Source organism: Myodes glareolus, chromosome 19 (genome assembly GCF_982192425.1).
Source record: "Myodes glareolus chromosome 19, mMyoGla1.1, whole genome shotgun sequence".
NCBI classification, from domain to species: domain Eukaryota; kingdom Metazoa; phylum Chordata; class Mammalia; order Rodentia; family Cricetidae; genus Myodes; species Myodes glareolus.
In genome coordinates, this window is record NC_142044.1 from 56743661 (window position 1) to 56764503 (window position 20843).

Here is a 20843-nt window from a genome sequence, read left to right on the forward strand (position 1 = left end):
ATGGGGTCTGTGTTCAATCAAGCATAGGATTTTGATAGTGGAATGTAGAGTGTGATATGTTTGGATTGTTCTTTGCTTAACATGCAATTATCAGCAACTTTCTTTACCTACTTTAGAACTATCATTCTCATCCAGAAAAGGAAGAAAATACTATTTAATCTACAAGGTTAAGGTGACAAATAAATTAAAGCTACCATCTATTGGACCTGATACCATGTCTGTATGCGATGGATAATTGGTTGTTGTGGCTCAGTAGTTTGCACAACAAATAAGCGTTTGATGTTTCCTTGGTGCAAGATGAAAAAAAATACTAGGTTTTTATTTTGAAAGTCTCATGAGAAGATGTAAATAAATAATTGTAACAAGATGTATGGCTACAGAGAACTCACTCCATGGCATTGAGACAGTAACGCTACTCAAGAAGAGACTGTTTATACTAATGATTTAAAGTTAACTAGGAGTTTGCCTTAGGTAAGGAAAGGCTTGGGGAGGTGATGCAGCAGGAAGTGAAGGGTCTTGAGCTGGTGATTCTGCATGGACTGATCATTCTTGGATGCTGCAATTAAGTGGTCCACTCCTGCCCAGCAGTAGCCCAAGGAATCAGTCTCTTTTATTAAGTCAGCTTATCAATCACTTCTTGAGCACTAGGATTTGATTTTGCAAACTGGAGTAAAAATATCACAGTTCCTATCACTCAGAACTGTCTAGTGAAAATAGAGATAACTAGAAATTATATTCAAACAGTTTTAATATCTTCAGAGCAGAGCCAGTGTTAGAAGAATTTGACCGCATTCGGTTTATCTGACCCTTTTGGCAGGGTTTGGGGAGCTGAAATCCAAAGGGAACCCACGTTTAAGTAAGCATAGAAGAGAGCCTTCTACATGGGGAGAATCAAGGTCCTGTCACTAAAAGAGAACGATGTGAGATCTAGTCAAAGGAGAAATTAAGACAGATTGTCCATGGAAGTAAATGGGAGCAATCAAGGGAGGTCTATTCCAACCTCACTGCATCAAGGGACAGCTTTATCACTTGCTATTTGGCTTGAGCTAAGATGCAAAAAGAGACAGGAGAAAGCTTTAATCGCTAAAAGAAGGGACAGGCTTGGGTCTCCCGTGCCCAGCTGGTGTTGACCCTGAGCATCTGACAGTGAATGCATTTGGTGCTTGGGCTTCTCCATGGTAGACTGGGGCTTTTTAAGTTGTTTCCAAGTTGGATCTGCGGACAAAATCGGGGATACTTTCAGTTATTGTGGCCCGGCCACTTTTGCCCATGGTACTGAATTTGGAACTACAGACAGTGATTGGCCTTCTGATGTCTGACTTAGATGCATTGGTAACCTTAGACAATAGGTTAGGTACTATAGGTTGTGGTTTTTGCCTTGATTTGATTTGAAGTGTGTGCGTGTGTTGTGTATGTGTGTGCATGGTATTTACAAGTGTGCAAATGTGTCAGCAGTCTTCTATCATTTTTAAATTTATTTTTAAGACAGAATCTCTTTTATCAAATTGGGATATTCAGTGAATCGAAGGATCTGTCTGTTCCCACTCCCCCACCACTGGGGTTACAGATGTGTGGGGCCTCTCTGGATTTTACATGGGTGCTGAAGACCTGAACTCAGATTCAGGTCATTATGCTTGTAACAATCATTTTACCCATTGAACCTGCTCCCCAGATTCAGAGATATTTTTATGTATGGTTCAATTGCTGTTGGTGTGTTGTCTGCCAAACTCCTTTATAATCTTTATAACCAAATCAAAGTGACTAACACATTAGAAGAACTTTGAGAATCAACGGAGTCTATGAGTATAGCATGATCAATCATCATTGACAACTTTATTGATACAAGTAAATACCAAATCCAAAAGTGAAGTAGTAAGGAAACCAAAAGTTTAATTAATTCTGTGTTGACAACATGAAGCAAAAACTCAGAACTGCATGGTAGTTTGTCCAAAGGATGTGTAAAATATCTTTTTTTGTCTTTTTCTTCCCAGTGTCTTTTAAAAGTTAGTCTATTAAGGAAAAGCTGAGGGGTATAACTCTTTTAAAATAGCAGAGTGCAGCCTGTAATCCCAGATACCCAGTAGGCTGAAGCAGGAGGAAGGCAGCATCAAGTTCTGCTGGGACCACAGGGTGAGTTCACAGCTAATGTGGGTAACTTGGTGAAATAATGTTTATAATGAAAACAGTGCAAAGATGGTTGAGGACACAGGCACTTGAGGGGCAGGAATGAAGCCCTCGGATCAATCTCTAGAACTAAGGAAGACAGCAAAACAATTAAGAAATGCATACAAAACTGTGCTTGCTGCATCTGCCTTCAAATTTAATTCAGTTATTAAACTTTTTGTTTTGTTTTGTTTTTAGAAGGCTTTTAATATTTCTGTATAGCAATAAATTCTCAACCATTTTTGACAATCTTAAAACATAAAATAGCTTACACTCTCAGCCTCCAAAGCTACCAGCATATCATTGGGCTCCGTTTTAACACCTCTAGAATCATTTTTTTAAAAAATACAATGTAGAGTAATTTCAGACATTTCTCTGGATAGACTCGTTCTTTGAAGTATCTTCCCTGGAGCTAGACTCTTTAGATGCCTTTCTTAGGCTTCCCCCCACCCCTTGTTTTCCTCAGGATTTTTCCATATGTTTTTCCAGGTTAGGTCTGGAGATCTTGCAGCTGTGGAGTTACATCTGAGGAATGATTCATTCCATACATGGCTGCTTCCAGTAAATTCTTTCCTAGAGAAACTCGAGAGTTTTTATGAACCCATGTAAAGAAGTGAATATTTATGTTAGAATGATTATGTTCCCAACAAGAACATTCACTGGATTCTAGCCAGGTGAAATCTAAACTCCATCTAGAAATCCAAATGATTAACATGGATAGATCATTATGATGATAACAGCTTTAGATTTTAAAGCTCATTCAAACATATTAAAAATAAGAACAGATTTTTAAAAGGACATTTATTATGAGTTCTATCTTGTTGGGTGATAATTGGAGGAATCATTTCCAAGAGAATAATACAGAATGGAATAAATGAGGGCAGAGATTGAATTACATATCAAGTCTGGGTTGACAAGAACATGTTTAGATTTCAGGTCCCTGAGAACAAAATTCTCAGTCCCAACAAAAAAGATTTTAGTATATGTACTATCCTTTCCTTGACAACAAAAAACTAGTCTCTTTTCTTTCTTTCTTTTTCCACTGAAAAAAATTGATTTTTTTTTTATAAAAAGAAAAGTCTGGTTTTGTAGCAGTTCACACATTTATCTATGGACACAAGTAGGGGTCAAATCCACTGTGACTCATGTCATTGTATTTTCAGGAGTTTGAGCCAAGACAGCAGACAACACATGCATAGAGTCTGTTGAAAACTCCAAGGAAAAACTCAGGGCAACAGAAGCTATCAGAAAAGGTGGATCATGACTGAATCCTCTACCAAAATGAAAAGCAAACTATAAAGACAACATGAAAGATAGTCTGTCATTCTCTATCAAAATGAAAAGCAAACTCTAGATACAGCACAAAAGATGTCTGTCCTGGAGATACTGACAGAGTTAGGGAGGGGTCCCCTCACTCCTAGTGAGAGGGAGTAGCTAGAGCCATGTTTGAGATAGCCTTGGAAAACCAGCTCTTATACTCTCAGTGATGGAGGAGGGTTATCTGTCTATTGTGTTATTTTCATTGGTCAATAAAGAGACTGCCTTGGCCCCTTTGATAGGACAGAAAATTAGGTAGGCGGAGTAAACAAAATAGAATGCTGGGAAGAGGGCAATGAGCCAGACGCCATGGAGCCAGCCACCAGGTCAGACATGCTAAATCTTTTCCGGTAAGCCACCACCTCGTGGTGCTACAGATTATTAGAAATGGGTTAATATCAAGATATGAGAGTTAGTCAGTAACTAACTCTCTAAGAGATAATGGGCCAGGCAGTGCTTAAATGAATACAATTTGTGTGTTGATATTTCTGGGACTAAGCTAGCCATGTGGGAGCCGGGTGAGGCGAAAAGCAGGCCTGCCCGCAGCCCCTCACTACAGATGGCGCCAACGTGGATAACTGAATCCACAAAAAGCTTAAGAAAGTTTGGGAAAGAATAGAGTAAAGTATGTTTTGTTGGTAGCAGCAATTTCTTGGGTCTACTTTGCTTGCTAGAGGCAAGCAAGCACTCTCATCTGAGAAAGGCTTCCTGACTCAGCTTTAGCTGCAAAACCTTGCAGCTCTTTAAAGAGGTCCTGCCGTGAAGCACTTAAACCGTGTTGATGAAAAGCGGAACACATGCTTTTCGGTTTTCAGTCGTAGCAGGAAAAAAGCTGCGCTGTTTTACAATGCCGGCTTTCTGGGCTGTCCTGACAGGGTAATCTCTGACTCTTTCAGGCAGGCAGTCTGAGTGTGGTCTGTGAGCAGAATGATGCAGCTTGCTTGCTAGCAAGGACCTTGAAACACGACAAGTTGTGGCAGTGAACACAGCTGTGGCTGGTATCTCAGCTATGAGTCTGGAAAGCTAAGGAATGAGCTGGATCTAGCTGTCAAAGCCACGGCTTCCCATATTGCTTTGTAAATTAAAGGCTCATGTGGTCAGAAAAAGAGAGATAAACAGTAAAGAGAGATTCAAAGATGAAGAAAACCTCTAAATGGTTTACAGTGTGTATATGCAGGCTAAAAGTTAAAGTTCTTAAAGTTAAAAGGAAAGAAAGAGAGTAGTTGGGTGTGGTGGTACACACCTTTAATCCCAATGCCTGGGAGGCAGAGGCATATTGACCTCTGTGACTTCAAGGGGTAGAGGTAGATTGACCTCTGTGACCTCAAGGTGTGGTAGTACACGCCTTTAATCCCAATGCCTGGGAGGCAGAGACAGGAGGATCTCTGTGAGTTCAAAGACAGCCTGGTCTACAGAGTTATTCCAGGACAAAGATATACAGAGAACCTGTCTCTAAAAGTAAAAGTAAAAATAAAAGAAATAGAGGTTAAAAATAAAGCTACACAAAGATGGAAAATACACAGAGAATCTTGATACTGTATGTTATTATGCTCTCTTTAAATTGTTTGATTGCTGAGGAAGGAGCAACAACTGCTAAAAGACTTTTGTTTATAAATGCTGCTAAACTAACCCAAGATAGGTATTTTGAAAATACCTTGGCTTCAAAACTAAAGTCAAAAGGTATGTTATTTTGGAGAAGAGATTCTACTTTTGTTTCCACAGAAAATGAGAGGCTCTGGATTTATTCAGAGTTAAGAAAATTCATCTTTGGCCAAGGGAGACCACCTGAGCAATCTCCGGTAGGAACAGATGGCCCAGATGTCTGAGTTCTACATACAGAACGGATTCAAGGCGCTGCCTGAGATGATCAGGTCTCACAGGATACTCCAGTCAGGACTTGATTATAACTCTAAATTTTCTTTAGGTCCCCATAAGATCATCAACGCCCCCAACCAGCAGGAAGTAGCCTGAAATACTACGCCCACATTCCCAACAAATGGACTATGGGTACTTTCCTTTGTTTAAAAAAAAAAAAGAGGGAAATGATGCGGGGGAATTGTCTGTATTCTGTCAATCATATTTTAATAAAACGCTGATTGGCCAGGCAGGCAGTATAGGTGGGAAAACCAGACAGGAAGTAGAGGTGATGCAATGAAAACAGGAGTATCCTGGAAAGCAGGAAGCCATTCCTTCACTCCTGCGCAGAACACCGAAGAGGCAACATGTAAGCTGTCACACTGAGAAAGGTACTGAGCCCATGTGGCTAACATAGATCAGAATAATGGGTTAAGATAAGTTATAAGAACTAATAAGTAGCCTGACCTAATGGGCCAATCAGTTTATAACCTAATGTAGACTCCGTGTGATTTTCCTTGGGACTTGCTGGCTTGTTGGGGTACCGGGCGGGACAGAAACCCCAACAAGCCGGCCCTCGTATGGAGTCCTGTGTGTAATTTCTCTTTGGGATTTGCCGGCTGTTGGGGTACCGGGCGGGACGGAAACCCCAACAAGCTGGCCCTCATGTTACAGATGGCGCCCAACGTGGATAACTGAATCCACAGAAAGCTTGAGAAAGCTTGGGAACGAATAGAGTAAAGCATGTTTTGTTGGTAGCAGCAATTTCTCGGGTCTACTTTGCTTGCTAGAGGCAAGCAAGGCTCTCATCTAAGAGAGGCTTCCTGACTCAGCTTTAGCTGCAAAACCTTGCAGCTCATTAAGAGGTCCTGCCATGAAACACTTAAACGGTGTTGATGAAAAGCTGAACTCATGCTTTTCGGTTTTCAGCTGTAGCAGGAAAAAGCTGTGCTGTTTTAAAATGTCGGCTTTCTGGGCTGTCCTGCCAAGGCAATCTCTGACTCTTTCAGGCAGGCAGTCCGACTGAGTGTGGTCTGTGAGCAGAATGCTGCAGCTTGCTTGCTGGCAAGGACCTTGAAACGCCATAGAGTTGTGGCAGTGAACACAGCTCTGGCTGGTACCTCTACCATGAGTCTGGAAAGCTAAGAAATGGACTGGGTCTAGCCATCAAAGCCACGGTTTTAGACTCATGTGGTCAGAAAAAGAGATATACAGTAAAAAAAGAGTCAAAGAGGAAGTAAAGCCTCTAAATGGTTTACTATGAGTTAAAAATATATGTAGGCTAAAGGTTAAAGTTCTTAGGGTAAAAAAGGAAGAAAGAGAGTAGTTGGGTATGGTGGTATACACCTTTAATCCCAACACAAGGGAGGCAGAGGTAGACTGACCTCTGTGACCTCAAGGTGTGGTAGTACACACCTTTAATCCAGTGCCCGGGAGGCAGAGACAGACAGATCTCTGTAAATTCAAGGTGTGGTAACATATACCTTTGAGTCCAACACTTGCGAGGCAGAGACAAATGGATCTCTGTGAGTTCAAGGACAGCCTGGTCTACAGAGTTATTCCAGGACAAAGATATATACAGAGAACCTGTCTCAAAAAGCCAAAAGTTAAAAGAAAAAATAAAAGAAATAGAGGTTAAAATAAAGCTGCATAAAGATGGAAAATACACAGAGAATCTTGATACTGTATGCTATTATGCTCTCTTTGAATTGTTTGAATGCTGAGGAAGGAGCAACAGCTGCTAAAAGACTTTTGTTTATAAATGCTGCTAAACTAATCCAAGATAGATATTTTGAAAATACCTTGACTTCAGAATTTGGGTCTAAGAATATGATGCTTTGGAAAGGAGGTCCTTCTTTTGTTTTTACAGAGGATGAGACCCTGTGGATTGCTTCTATCCCAATATGGTATGATAGACCACGTCCTCCTGAAAGGTTGCTGTGAACACCCTCAAGAAATTACTTCACTCAACTGCCAACTGAGATGAACCTGGCAGACAGGTTATACCATGAAAGACCTGATTAACAGCGCCCCTATACAGCAGGAAGAAGTTTGGAGAGAAATAACTACGTCCATATTCCCAAATATTGTTTATAAATGTTCTTTTACATTTAAAGGGGGATATGATATAGATATGAATAATTTCATTGGTATGGATTTTAAGGTCAATTTTGTTATATGTATATATATTTCTGATCTTGACTGATGTATTGTGATTGTGTAGTTCATTTTAAAAATGTAATGTATAATTAGAAAATATAGGTTGTTAATGGATAATATCGATAATAGTCAAGCTTGTAATAATGTTAGTCTGATTTTCTAGAAGTGCACAGATATATTTCAGATAGACACTCCTATCTTTCAAAGACTACAGAGCATGGCATATAATGTTTTAATAACTTAGGACTTTTCATGACAATGAGACACGTCTGCTCCTGGCAGCACCAATCTACTTCAAGAGGAAGATGGGCATCGAAGAGGCTCCTTATGGAGTTGGTTAGCCATTTGGGCAAGAAACTGCTCTTGCCTGGACTGTTGTATAAACTGGACACAGAGAACCCGCAGAGAGAGGACTGCTGAACTTGCCTAAAGGTGAGATGATCTTTCGGGGTTCCTGATTCATGAAAGAGTCTGCGAGACATTCTGCAGGACACAGCAGATAGTGACTGAATTGCCTTTAAAATTTCCTGCTTCATGAAAATGTCTCTGGATATTATGGGCCTGAAGGCTGAAGATGGGTGCCCCAACGATACAGAGGAACTTTGGGTGACTGTCCAGGCAGCGAGATGTCTCTGTCATTTCTAGAGTTTTGGAAGTTGCTTACTTCTTGTTTACTTAGGTAATATATCCTTCTGGAGTCTTTGATGGAGTTAAAGAATAGATAGTCATAGTTATAGTTCTCCATTATTATGATAAAGATATAGTTATAAATATTGTGACTGTAATTCTTGCTTGATAACTGTTTTGTTATATGTAATTTTACTATGTTAAAATGAAAGCCCTTTTTGTTTAAACAGAAAAAGGGGAAATGATGGAGGAGGGTTATCTGTCTATTGTGTTATTTTCATTGGTCAATAAAGAGACTGCCTTGGCCCCTTTGATAGGACAGAAAATTAGGTAGGCGGAGTAAACAAAATAGAATGCTGGGAAGAGGGCAATGAGCCAGACGCCATGGAGCCAGCCACCAGGTCAGACATGCTAAATCTTTTCCGGTAAGCCACCACCTCGTGGTGCTACAGATTATTAGAAATGGGTTAATATCAAGATATGAGAGTTAGTCAGTAACTAACTCTCTAAGAGATAATGGGCCAGGCAGTGCTTAAATGAATACAATTTGTGTGTTGATATTTCTGGGACTAAGCTAGCCATGTGGGAGCCGGGTGAGGCGAAAAGCAGGCCTGCCCGCAGCCCCTCACTACACTCTCAGTACCAGATATTTTAAAGAAAGGGAAAGAGGAAGATAAAAGTAGTTCATGGCAGGAAGAGCAGAGGGAGACACTGTAAAAACTCTGTGCAGAATGACAGCAAGATGGCATTTTAGAAACGCCCTCCTGCGTTAGCAGCTCAGTGGCCTCTGATACTCTATGGACCAAACTCTTGAAAAATTCAGAGCAGGTGTCCTGGAACTATAGGATGAAACCTGGCCAGTAAGGTGGCTGTAGATTGTGGGGAAGGAATTTTGAATCAAAATTGCACAGTATTCAATGGGGTATAAATCTGATCAGAGACAGAATCCACAGGGCAACATAGATGCAGGCCCCATGTAGCACATCCATCGTTGCTAAGAACAACCCAGGGACAGGACCAACATTCACAGCAGACCCTTGAAGAGTCATCCAAAGGTGTGGCCAGCAACTGGGACTAAAGTCAAGGCTGTAACCAGAGGTTCAAAGATGGGGGCTGAACTTAGCCAAGAAAATACTTAACTGATGTTTATAACAAAATCTCAATCTTTTGACTTTACCAATAAGTACTCAGGAGCCAGATGCTGGGGTGAAAGCCTGCTAGCTCAGAGAGGCAGAGAAAGCACCCAGATGACCTTCCTCCTTGATGGATGTCCCAGAAACCTTTACTGATAAAATAAAATGATTGAGATTTTGCTAAAAACCAACATTTGGCCCTCCAGCATGTGTCACAATCACAGGGACAGAGCAATCATGCCAACCGAGGACAAACTGAGGAGCCATCAAATTTGGTAAGACACCTGAGAAGTTCTCAAGGAAAGAGCTAAGCAATATTAAAAGGAAAAATCTTTCCCACGTTAAGGATGGGAAATATCATACAACAGGACTTTAGAATGCTGTATAATGCTACTTTAGATAACTTGGAAATGGAAATGGAAAATGAAAAGATAAATGGCTTAGCTTAGATTGGCGTAATACTGATTAGAATTACTATCCATCTGGCAATTCCTATTTTATCCTTGATAGACATAGTGACTTTTGTGTCAAATACAAAAAAATGGACTGATAAAATACAAGCTTTAGAAAGACTTATAGATGGAAATAACAAAAATACCCAGACAAAGACAGGAATTTAGACAAGAACTTACCATGTTACTACATGATGAAGAGTGGTAGTCCAAGGGTGTTAGAAAACCAACCTTAATTTACGCAATTACTGTATAAGAAGAACCAGCAGACATTAGGCACCCCCACAGTTAGGCAGAAGCTAAGTGAAATCCTATAGAAATAATAGATTTTAGGAGATTTAAAGAAGTGGCTGTTCCATATGGTATGTGTCGCCTTATGTTAAGCAGATGTTAAATTCATGGACAACTCAGAAGAGAATTACCCCTTAAGACTAGAAAGATTTGGCAACAGCAATATTGGAAGTGGGTCCTCAGTTACAAGTGCAAACATGGTGAAAAGAATTAGGGCCACAGAACAAAGATATAGGGCTAGAGGCAGTAATTCTTCCTAAGATCAGTTTCTAGGAGAAGGTCAACATTCTGAGTTACAAGGGCAGCTTGAACTTGATGATCACATCTTGGTGTTATGCCATTGAGCAGCTTTAAATTCTTAGGACAAAGTTGAAGAATGAGTCATTTACTAAAATTATGCAAGGCCCAAAAGAAGCCTTCATTGATTTTTTTTTTTTGTACAGAGTTTGACTTCAGCTGTAAATAGAATACTATCAGACTTAGAAGTCATACAAATATTAATTGAATCTTTGGCTTTTGAAAACAGTAATTCAGAAAGTAAAGGGATGATTTGACCTTTTAAGGTAAGAGCAGCACCAATAAATGAATAGATTAGAAATATCACTGATATCAGATCCCATATTTATAATGCTACTCTGATAAGAGAAGTAATTTCTAAAAGTTAAAAAAAGTAAAAATATCAAATGTATTAACTGTGCTAAACAAGGTCCTTTGAAAGGAGATTGTAGGCAAGGCATTCCTAGAAAAAAAATGTTCTTTTCTAGAGATAATCCAAACAGAAGGCCCCAGCATTTTGGAGTATGCAGAAGTGTGGGAAGGCCAGCATGGGACTAATAAATGCTGATCAACAAGGGACAGTAAAGGTAATCCTTTTCCTTTGGGAAATGTCCTAAGGAGTCTCATAGAGGCCCCAATATCAAAAGTGATTCAATCATTTCCTGTTAGAATAGGAAAAACTCCCCCACAGAGCAATTATAGGACTTAATAACTATTGTAAAAAATAATACTGCTCTGAATGTAATTAAAGACAGAACAGCTCCAATAAATGAAACAAAAATTTAGGAGAGAGCAGAAAACAAGTATTTTAGCAATTTTCTATAAATGATCATAAACCAAAGTTAAAAATACAAATAAATAGCATTGAAATTGCAGGTTTAGTAGACACTTGAGCAAGCATAACAATAATTTCACCAAAATCTTGATGAATTTGATTATTGGCCTCTTCAGGAGGCAAATTTTCAACTTCTGGGGATTGGAACTCTATTCATGTAAAACAAAGTGCAAGATGAGTCAAATGTATAGGACCAAAATAACAAAGAAAAAAATTAAAGCCACGTGTAGCTAATATAGCCATGAATTTATGGGGATGTGATGGAAAACACAGATTAACATTCTTCCAATCTCAGAAATGAATTCCCTTGCCTTCTTTATTACCTATGTGATGATCTATTGTATTGACTGATTTAAAAGACTGATTTTTTTAAACTATATCTTTACAAGAGCAGGATAAAGAAAAATCTGCCTTCACAGTGCCTACTTATAATAATGCTTAAACTGTTAAGAGGTATCAGTGAAAAATTCTTCCACAAGGAATGCTAAACAACTCCACATTGGGCATAAAATGTTGTTTTTTAACAAAATCTTAATTGTTCAATTTTGCAAATAAAGACTCACAAATAAAATGCTGGGGTGAAGTCCTGCTAGTTTAGAGAGGCAGAGACAGCACCCAGTTGACCTTTCTCCTTCACCAACATCCCAGAAGCCACCCTTCTCCTATTCCATCTCAGAACAAGATGTCTTCAGAATATCCCTCCCTTCTACTTCCTGTATGTCTCTCTTTCTCCATCTTTCTGACTCCCTCTTACTCTCTATGGCTTTTCCTGTCAACTTATTGCTTACTCCACCTATTAACGTATGGTTGACTTTATTTAATCTTGTTTACAGTAAGCAGAAGGTTCTTGGATTAAAGATGTGTTCTAGGGATAAGCCAAACCACAGCAAGAAAAAGTTTTCCAGTAAATAACATAATCTTGAGGTTCACAGCATGATCAAATATCATGCAATATATTCTTTCTGGATGCAGATAAAAAACCCATTCAGGCACAGGTGGCAGAACACCAGGAAAGACCAGAAAGGAACTTCTTTCTCCACAACCAAACATCATCAAAATATAAGTATACTGAGAAAATAAGTGATATTGAAATGTATAATCACAGTTAACGGGAAATCCATCAGAGAAACAACAGATTTCTCAAAAGGAAGCTCTTAAAAAGTTTATATAGTGTATTTTAAAATCTGAAAGACAATTACAAAGCTAATCTACTATACCCAGCAAAACTGTCATGATTGAAGGAGTCAGAAAAAGCTTCCCATGATTAAAAACAGGCTAAAACAATTCACTCATCCTACATAAAATAATTGAATAATACTTCAGATTGAAGATGAATTTAAAAACTTCCATGAGGCTATAGATAAGAGTAAATCACATTAGCACATCAGTTAAATAAGAAATAAAAAAATCATAAAATCTGCAAAATAACCAGAAATAACACACACCTTTTGATGACACCTCTGATTATTAGTGGTTTGAATCCCCAGTCAAAAGATGGGAAGTAGCAGATTCTATTTTAAAACAAGTGCCCAGTTGACACCCTTCACCAACAAAGACAAATGAACCTTTTATGGAAAGGTAGATAGGCATTCTAACAAATGGAATTAGATAAGCAGGTATCACAAACAAATTCAATTTCAGAGAAAAATTAAAAGAGATGTTTTTTAAAGGTCATTTTATACTGGTTAAGGAAACAACCTATAAAGAGGCTATTACAATTTTGAGCACATATGTATCAAACACAAGTGAAAGCAATTTTATTAAATAAGTACTACTATATTATAAAGACACAGATTAATGCCAAAGCAACAACAGTGGGTGGTTTTAAACATTCCATACTTATAAAAAGGCATGTCACCTAGACAAAAATAATCAGAGAAACATCCAAATTAAATTACATCATAAATCAAATGGGCCTAACAGATACATATAGAATATTATATCCAGGCATTACATCTTCTCAATCTCCCACTTTGTCTATAACAGAGCATCTAACAGAACATAAAACAAGTCACAGGATGCATAGGGAAATAAAATGACAGTTTGGATTATATATGACAGAAATAAAACCAGAAATTAACAGCAAATGAAGCTATGTAACATGCACAAATTCATGGAGGTTGAACATTATCTATTGAATTATGACTGGATTTCAGATGAAATCAGTATGGAAATCTGAAAATCACTACAATAAAATGAAAATGAAAGCCCAGACCATGGGATGCAGTGAGAACAGTTATGAGAAGAAAATCTATGCTACAAGTGTTCACAATAAAATCAGAGATATCTTAAATAAATGACTTAATGGTGCATCTTAGGGCTTTGGAAAATTAAGTAGAAGCCAAACCACAAATCTGTAGACTAAAAGAAACAATTAAAATCAGTACAGAAATCAGTGAACCAGAAACAAACAACAAGAATTTGTTGCCATGCTCTCTGAACCTCAGAAACTGTAAGTGGGCCTCCCCAATGAAATGTTTTCCTTATAAGAGTGGCCATGGTCATGGCTTCTCCTCTTAGTCATAGAAATCCTAACTAAAACAGCATGAATGTGCACGTAGAGGCCAGAGAGTGACTTGTACTATCTTCCTCTAAGGTTCTCCCCCTTTATTTCTGAGACATCCTCTCTCACTGACCCTAGGGCCTGCCTTTTAAGCAAGACTGACCGGTCAAGGAGACCCGGAAATCTTCCTGTGTCTGTCTCCAGTGCCGAAGTTACAGATGCCGCCCTATACACCCATTCCATTATGTGAGGTAGGAGTCTGAACTCGGGTCCAATGCTTTCACATTGAGTCATCTTAGCAACCCCCCTCACCCCACTTCCATTGTTCGGCTCTCACAGACTCTTCCTTGTATGTTGTGTGATTTGAGGTGTAAACGAGTCACTTCTTAGAACTGTTTAAACCATACAGAGTCTATTCCTCTGGATAGCATTTACTTTGGCTTCTGGAAATTGGCTCTCACCCAAACCAAAATGACTCTGAAGTGAATTTCAAACCTGAGCACACAGACCACACAGGTGGTATTAATTAATGCAGGTCATAAACCCATTTGAAGGCTGCCTTCTGGCTGTGAATTCGGAGAGCTTTTATTATTCTCTTGGCAGCTTTTGCACCTAATAGTGTGATTTCCCTCACTCTGTCTTCTGGACAGTTGTTTCATTTCTGATGTGAACTGCATTGCACCTTGGGGCCCAGCTCTATGTCAAGGTCTCCAGCTAGAGCTGGACCTAAAGGACCAAAGTTCTTATGGTTCCTCGTTCCCTTCCAGCCACCAACGTAGAATCTCAGGATCCTACATCAAAGCATCCTTTGGCGTTTAGTGTTCTAGTACCTTACACATTATCCATTTTGTTTTATTGTTTAACTCTGGGAGTTCCACAGCTTCTAATTTAGCAATGATTTTCAAACATTCTGGGATATTTTTTGCTTGCTTTTTTTAAAAATACTTTTTAGTTTGGCATCATATAATGTTTGTACTTGTTTGTTGAGTCTGGTAATCAGTAGATAAAAATAATGTTTAATCATCAATCTAACTAGTACTTTTCCCCCTTAAATATCATCACTTTTGTTTCCCGGGGACTTAAAACTCTCCTCTTGTATGTGAAATTATTCACTCGTAGATGACAAATACCCCTTGTTCTAACTCATTTGTGAACACTAGCATAACTGACCATAGAAGCAAAGAGTGGGGCAAAGGCCAGGAGCAGGAAGTGTCCAGGAGATAGAGGAACCTAAGAAGACAGATCATGGAAAGCAAGGACAGCTGAAGGGGAATCATTCTGAGAGTCTAAAGTACCATATTCGATCATAGCCAATAGTGCATGTAATGTAAAACATTTCAAAGATGTTGTACCCAGCACATTGCACCACTGAGAAGCTTACTCTGAGAACATATTTTGCCTTAGCCAAAATCTGAAGGCACTATTCCAGTGTGTTCTTTCTGAGGTGCTCACAAAATGTTAAGGGTAGCTTAGGATAGTGGCTCTCAACCTGTCCATCGTGACCCCCCTTCTGGGTTAAACGACCCTTCACAGGGGTGGCATATCACATATTTACATTACAATTCATAAGAGTATCAAAATAATAGTTTTGAAGTAGCAATGGAAATAATTTTAGGGTTGGGGGTCACCAAAACATGAGAAACCTTATTAAAGGGTCACAGTATTAGGAAGGTTGAGAACCATTGTCTTAGGAAATATGAAAGCCCATAAAAGTGTAAGTTAGGTTTAACCAAAAGTGAAAGCTCCTGCTCAACAAAGAGTATCAGTATGATTAGTGAGATTTCATGAGCTCCCCGCTGTTCTTATTCTTCAAAGTTGTGACTTGATGCTTGATGATGACCCGGGGTGATCACTGCTAAACTGCATGCAGTTAATGGATCCTACGACTTTTCGAGCAAACTTCCAAAGAGGTGCAAGTCGGAGCCTCAATCATAAGTATACTGTGTTATCCAATGTGCCTTCAGGAGTGATGAGAAGTTGGCTGTATTATGCAACCCTCACATTAGGTCCCATCATGGAACATTATATTGATAATGAAAACACTATTTTGATCTCTTATGTGCTGCCTTAATTTTATTTATCATTTACTTAGTAGATTAATGGAATAAGACTGAAGGATTTTTTAGGGCCCCCTTGAAAGTAAGCATAAAATATCATTTCAAATGTTCCTTATAAAAACAATTCTAAAATTTATACATTGGAAAAAAGTATACTTATGTCTTTATGGAATCTGTTTTATGTTTCTGACTCTAGAGAGTCTGTCGAAAGTATCAGCGTTGTCATCAATGTGTAGTCAACACGGCAGCAATATCTCAAGCTGCTGGAACATATCACAGGTGATCGGAGAAGCCACACTGCCGTCCATTCAAGTCCATCTCCAGAAAGTCATCACGAGTTAGCTTAGATTCTTGTTGTGAACAGAGGCAATGTCAGTTCAATGGTTATAATCCCTCTTAAGCATAGACACAGGAGGAAAGGGGCCTTCCCATTCCTTCCTTCCCTTGGCATGTATATATTAACACCTACAACTTTGTCAAGATGGGGAAACTACCACACAGGCCTCCAAACCTGGCCTGATGGGGAAACCAATAGCTGTCTTTCATAACATGATTGACACATCCAGACACAGCCTAGAGCGATATCCCAATACTGAAATCAGCAAGTCATGGCTAAGCTGAATTTTCAGTCAAAAGGGAGTGGATCCAAATGGGAGGGGGTATAAGAGGAACTAGAAGGAATAGAGGGTGGGAAAATCATAATTAGGGTATATTTTGTGGGAAAATAATCTATTTCTAATAAAAGGAAAAATTAATTTCCTATGGAAATATGATTTCCCATCTTAATTTTGGAAAATTAATGAAACCACAGTCATTTAGTATAAAGATCTATTTTTTTAATTGTATATCTGTGTGGTTCAATCTATGATTTTCCTCATTGTTAGCAATATAGTTATACAAAAGGAACAAATTCTCAATTTCGGGGTCAGATTCTCATCTTTAAAATAAGGTAACAATAAATAAAAAGTAACGGGGAGGAAAGGGTTTATTTATTCCACATTTCACAGTCCAGTGATAGATGCCAAGACAGGAACTCAAGCACGGCAGGTACCCAGAGGCAGGAACTGAGGCAGAGGTCATGGAGGAGTGCTGTTTACTGGGTTGCTCTTTATGGCTTGCTTGACCTGCTTTTTTTTTTAATAGAACTCAGAACCACCAGCCTAGGGATGGTACCACCCACAATGGGCTAGAGTCTAACATATTAATTACTAAATAAGAAAATGCATCACAGGCTTCCCTACAGCTAAGTCTTAGAAAGGACCTTTCTCCATTGAGGTTCCCTCCTTTTAGGTGATTCTAACTTCTATCCAGTTGACATAAAACTAGGCAGTACCATCATCAACTACAATACACTTTGACATTTAACCAGGCAACAATCTGTCAAATACATGTGCCTACCCTTACCAATCAATAATTTTCTCTCTTTTTAAATATTTACTATTATTGTACTTCCCCCCTTTAAATTAAAAAAAAATTATTAAATCTATTAGAGCTAGTGAATAGGCATCTAAGTGGAGGTACCCACATTTGAGTGTTCTATTTTTTTTTTAGCATATTGCTTGAAAAACCTTGCGTAACACCTTGCATCAAGACAAAAAGTCAAGAAAACTGATAAACTCATTAAAAGCCAAAGAAAACAAAGCAAAATCCTGGAAATGCAAGGTGATAGTAAAATATTTTTCTTCTTGTTTAAATGAATCAAAACCTTTAAAACCTTGCCACATAAGGATCTCATCTGCTCACGCAGGGTCATGTCCTCATGGGACCAACATAACTTTGGTTTTTTTTTTTTTTTTTTTTTTTTTTTTGTTGGGAGTCAAACTTAGACTATTTAATACAATGGGAGGAGCATTGACTCAGTGTTGAACTTTAAGGCATGCATGCTTGCGTGCATGTGTGTGCGTGTGTGTGTGTGTGCACATATATTGGTTTCATCTTTCTGCTGGTCTCCTACCAGTCAGTGTGGAGAGACAATAATGTCTTCTTTCCTAACTTTGACTTTGCAACTCTGCCTTGAATGTCCAAAAAGCTTGTAAAGGGTACCGGTTGTCCAGATGGAGAGAGAGCAGGTGTGTTTAAGTGTATCCTCATGAGTATTTTACCCTCCACCTGAAAGAAAGCTTGATCTCTTCTCCTGTCACTGGTTTAACGCTGGTTTAAGCCTATAAAAGTTGAAAGTGGGAGTCCTAACCTACACATGGAGAATGATTTAGAACATGCATTGGGTCTGGTAGCAACAGTGGGCCAGATATAAACCATGGTGGTATCAGCTTAGGGATCTTCACTAAGTTAATAGCCATTAGTGCCAAGGTTGATGTTGACAACTTCCTCCCCTGCAATGACAAAAATTAGTAAGAATCTCAGTCAAAAAAATGCAAAAGCAAAGGACCTTAAAGTGGATGGCAGGAAAAGTTATCATTCCTTTTTAAACAGCAATTAAAGAAACACTGACCAAAATTTTGAGAAATTTGTGGCTTGTTTCTCTGTATTTCAGATCACCTACTGAAACAATGTAGTTTTTATATTAGCTAAATTGAAGAATAGTTTATACTCCTCAATGTTAGTTTTTAGTGAGGAATCTAAGACTTTCAGAAGCCAGTAAAACAGATGAAAGATAAGATACTTCCACATATAATAACTACTGTTTTTCAAGTGGATTTGCATTTTCCCATATACAACTGACTTCAAAATTTTCGTTCTTTGTTTATCACACAGCCAAGCTACTATGAACCATATAATTCCCATCACCTTTGAAAAATGTATTTTAAATTTAAATGGAGCTTGATTTTTAAAAATTACACCAAGTATACTTGTATAGTGCAACAGAAAATAAAAGTGGCTGTTAGAAAACAATGCAAACACATCCTTTTAAAAATTAAAATTGTTTTTTCACTGTGCAAGTTCGTTGAACATGGCACCACAGTACACAATGTCTTTGCCACATAAGCATGCACTGTGCCCTAAGAACATTGCTCTCATGTCCCTACTCTCTCATTCTTGCCCCTCCCCTGTCATTAGTTCTCTTTGCTCCTCTAAAGAACTTAATGTCTGCTTTCATACCAAACAGCATATGCCTACAGAATTCTATGCATCTATACAAAATCTAGGAACCACATATGAGAGAAAATACATGATATTCTTCTGGAAACTTGTCTTATTTGGTTAATATGATTAGCTGCAATTATATCCTTACATTACTTATATTCTTTTTTGTGTATGTGTGTTTTGCCCGTGTGGATGGTTATGTACCACTTCTGTATCTGGTGCTTTTGGGAGGCCAGAAAAGGACATCTGATCCCCTGGAACTGTAGTGAGACATGTGGGTACTAGGATTGACCATGAGTCCTCTGGAAGAGCACCCAGTGTTCTTAGCCATCTCTTCAACTCCCCCAATTTTTGTTTGTTTTGTTCTTTTGTTTTGTTTTCTGCAGATAACATATCTTCATGGACCTCGATTACTATGTGCGATCTCATTCTTTAATGTTTAAAAAACCCTTTCAAATAAAGACTCATTATAGTCAATAAAGTCTGAGGACCACCATCAGATATTGATTCTGATATTTTTAGAGCAGAAAATAAAATTTACTCAGAATTATTTACTTGGTAAAGTCCAAGGATAACTCAGTTGTTTGAATTCCAGATAGACCCCCACTACAGGGCTGGGCAAAGAGCATAAAAGGGCATGGTTACTGAACACTGGACGCCCGACTTGCATCACAAGTGCAGTTCAGGCGGTCCTTAGACATCACCTCCTAGTCTCGAACATGTCCAACGCTTCATTCCTAGAAACAGAATTCTGCTTTCGCTATCATTGCCGTGAATGAGCTCCATCACCTCTGCAGGGAAACCCAAGGAAGAACTTACGATTTCTTGGAATATTTAGAGAATATAATGATCACCTCCCTCTCTATAAAAAGCCAACAGATATTCATTTCTGTCTATTGATGTACAATAGTAAGATCACTCTTGCACTCATAGTTCAGATTTCAAACATAACTCCATAACAAAACACAACCATTTATGAATCAATTACTCTCCTCCTCCAACAATCATTAACTTCCCATCACTGGGTATGCTTAATCCTATATTCAGAACTTGAGAATGACATCTAGTCATGATGTGGGATTTCCCTCCGTATACTTGAATACCATTGATAAATAAAAGAACTGCTTTGGGCCTATAGCAGAGCTATAGGGGAACAGAGTTAGGTGAGGAAAACTGAGCTGAATGCTGGAAAAAAGGAGGTAGAGTCAGAGAGAAACCATGGAGTCACCGCCAGAGTCAGACATGCCAAAACTTTGCCGGTAAGCCTCTACCACGTGGCAATACACAGATTAATGGAGATGGGTTAAATTAATAGGTATGAGTCAGCCAATAAGAAGCTAGAGCTAAAACAGAAGTTAGGTTTCTTTTTTGTGGTGCCTCCTAGGCAGTCAGCTGTGCAGAGATGAAGCTGAATATTTCCTTCCCTCTCACTGGCTGTCAGGAACTCATTGAAGTGGATGATGAATGCAAGCTTCAGACATTCTATGAGAAGCACATGACCACAGAAGTATCTGCTGAGGCTCTGGATGAAGACTGGAAGAATTACATGATCCCAATCAGTGGCGGCAACGACAAACAAGGTTTTCCCATGAAACAAGGCGTCCTGACCTATGGCAGCATGTGCCTGCTGTTGAGTAATGGACATTCTTGTTATTGACTAAGGAGAACTGGAGAAAGGAAGTGCAAGTGTGTTTGAGGATGTATTATGGATGCTAGTCTGAGTGTTCTCAACTTGGCTATTGTTTAAAAAAAGGAGAGAAGGATATTCCTGAACAGACATACTATTGTGCCTCATCGGTTGAGACCTAAATGAGCTTGCAGAATCCAAAAGCTTTTAAAACTCTCTAAAGAAGATGATATCTGCCACTACATTGTCAGAAAGACTTTAAACAAAGAATGTAAGAAGCCCAGGATCAAGGCACCCAAGATTCAGCATCTTGTGACTCCACATGTCCTGCAACACAAATTCCGGCGTATTGCTCTGAAGAGGCAATAAACAAAGAAAAACAAGGAGGAAGCTGCAGAATATGCTAAGCTTTTGGCAAAGATAATGAAGGAAGCCAAAGAAAAGCACCAGGAACAGATTACCAAGAAGCTTAGGATGTCCTCGCTGAGAGCTTCTACTTCTGA

The 20843-nt window shown here is 38.8% G+C and overlaps 1 pseudogene; it reads left to right on the forward strand.

Moving 5' to 3' along the window:
- The first annotated feature begins 20115 nt into the window (after nucleotides 1–20115).
- LOC125407180 (small ribosomal subunit protein eS6 pseudogene) lies at nucleotides 20116–20843 on the forward strand (annotated as a pseudogene).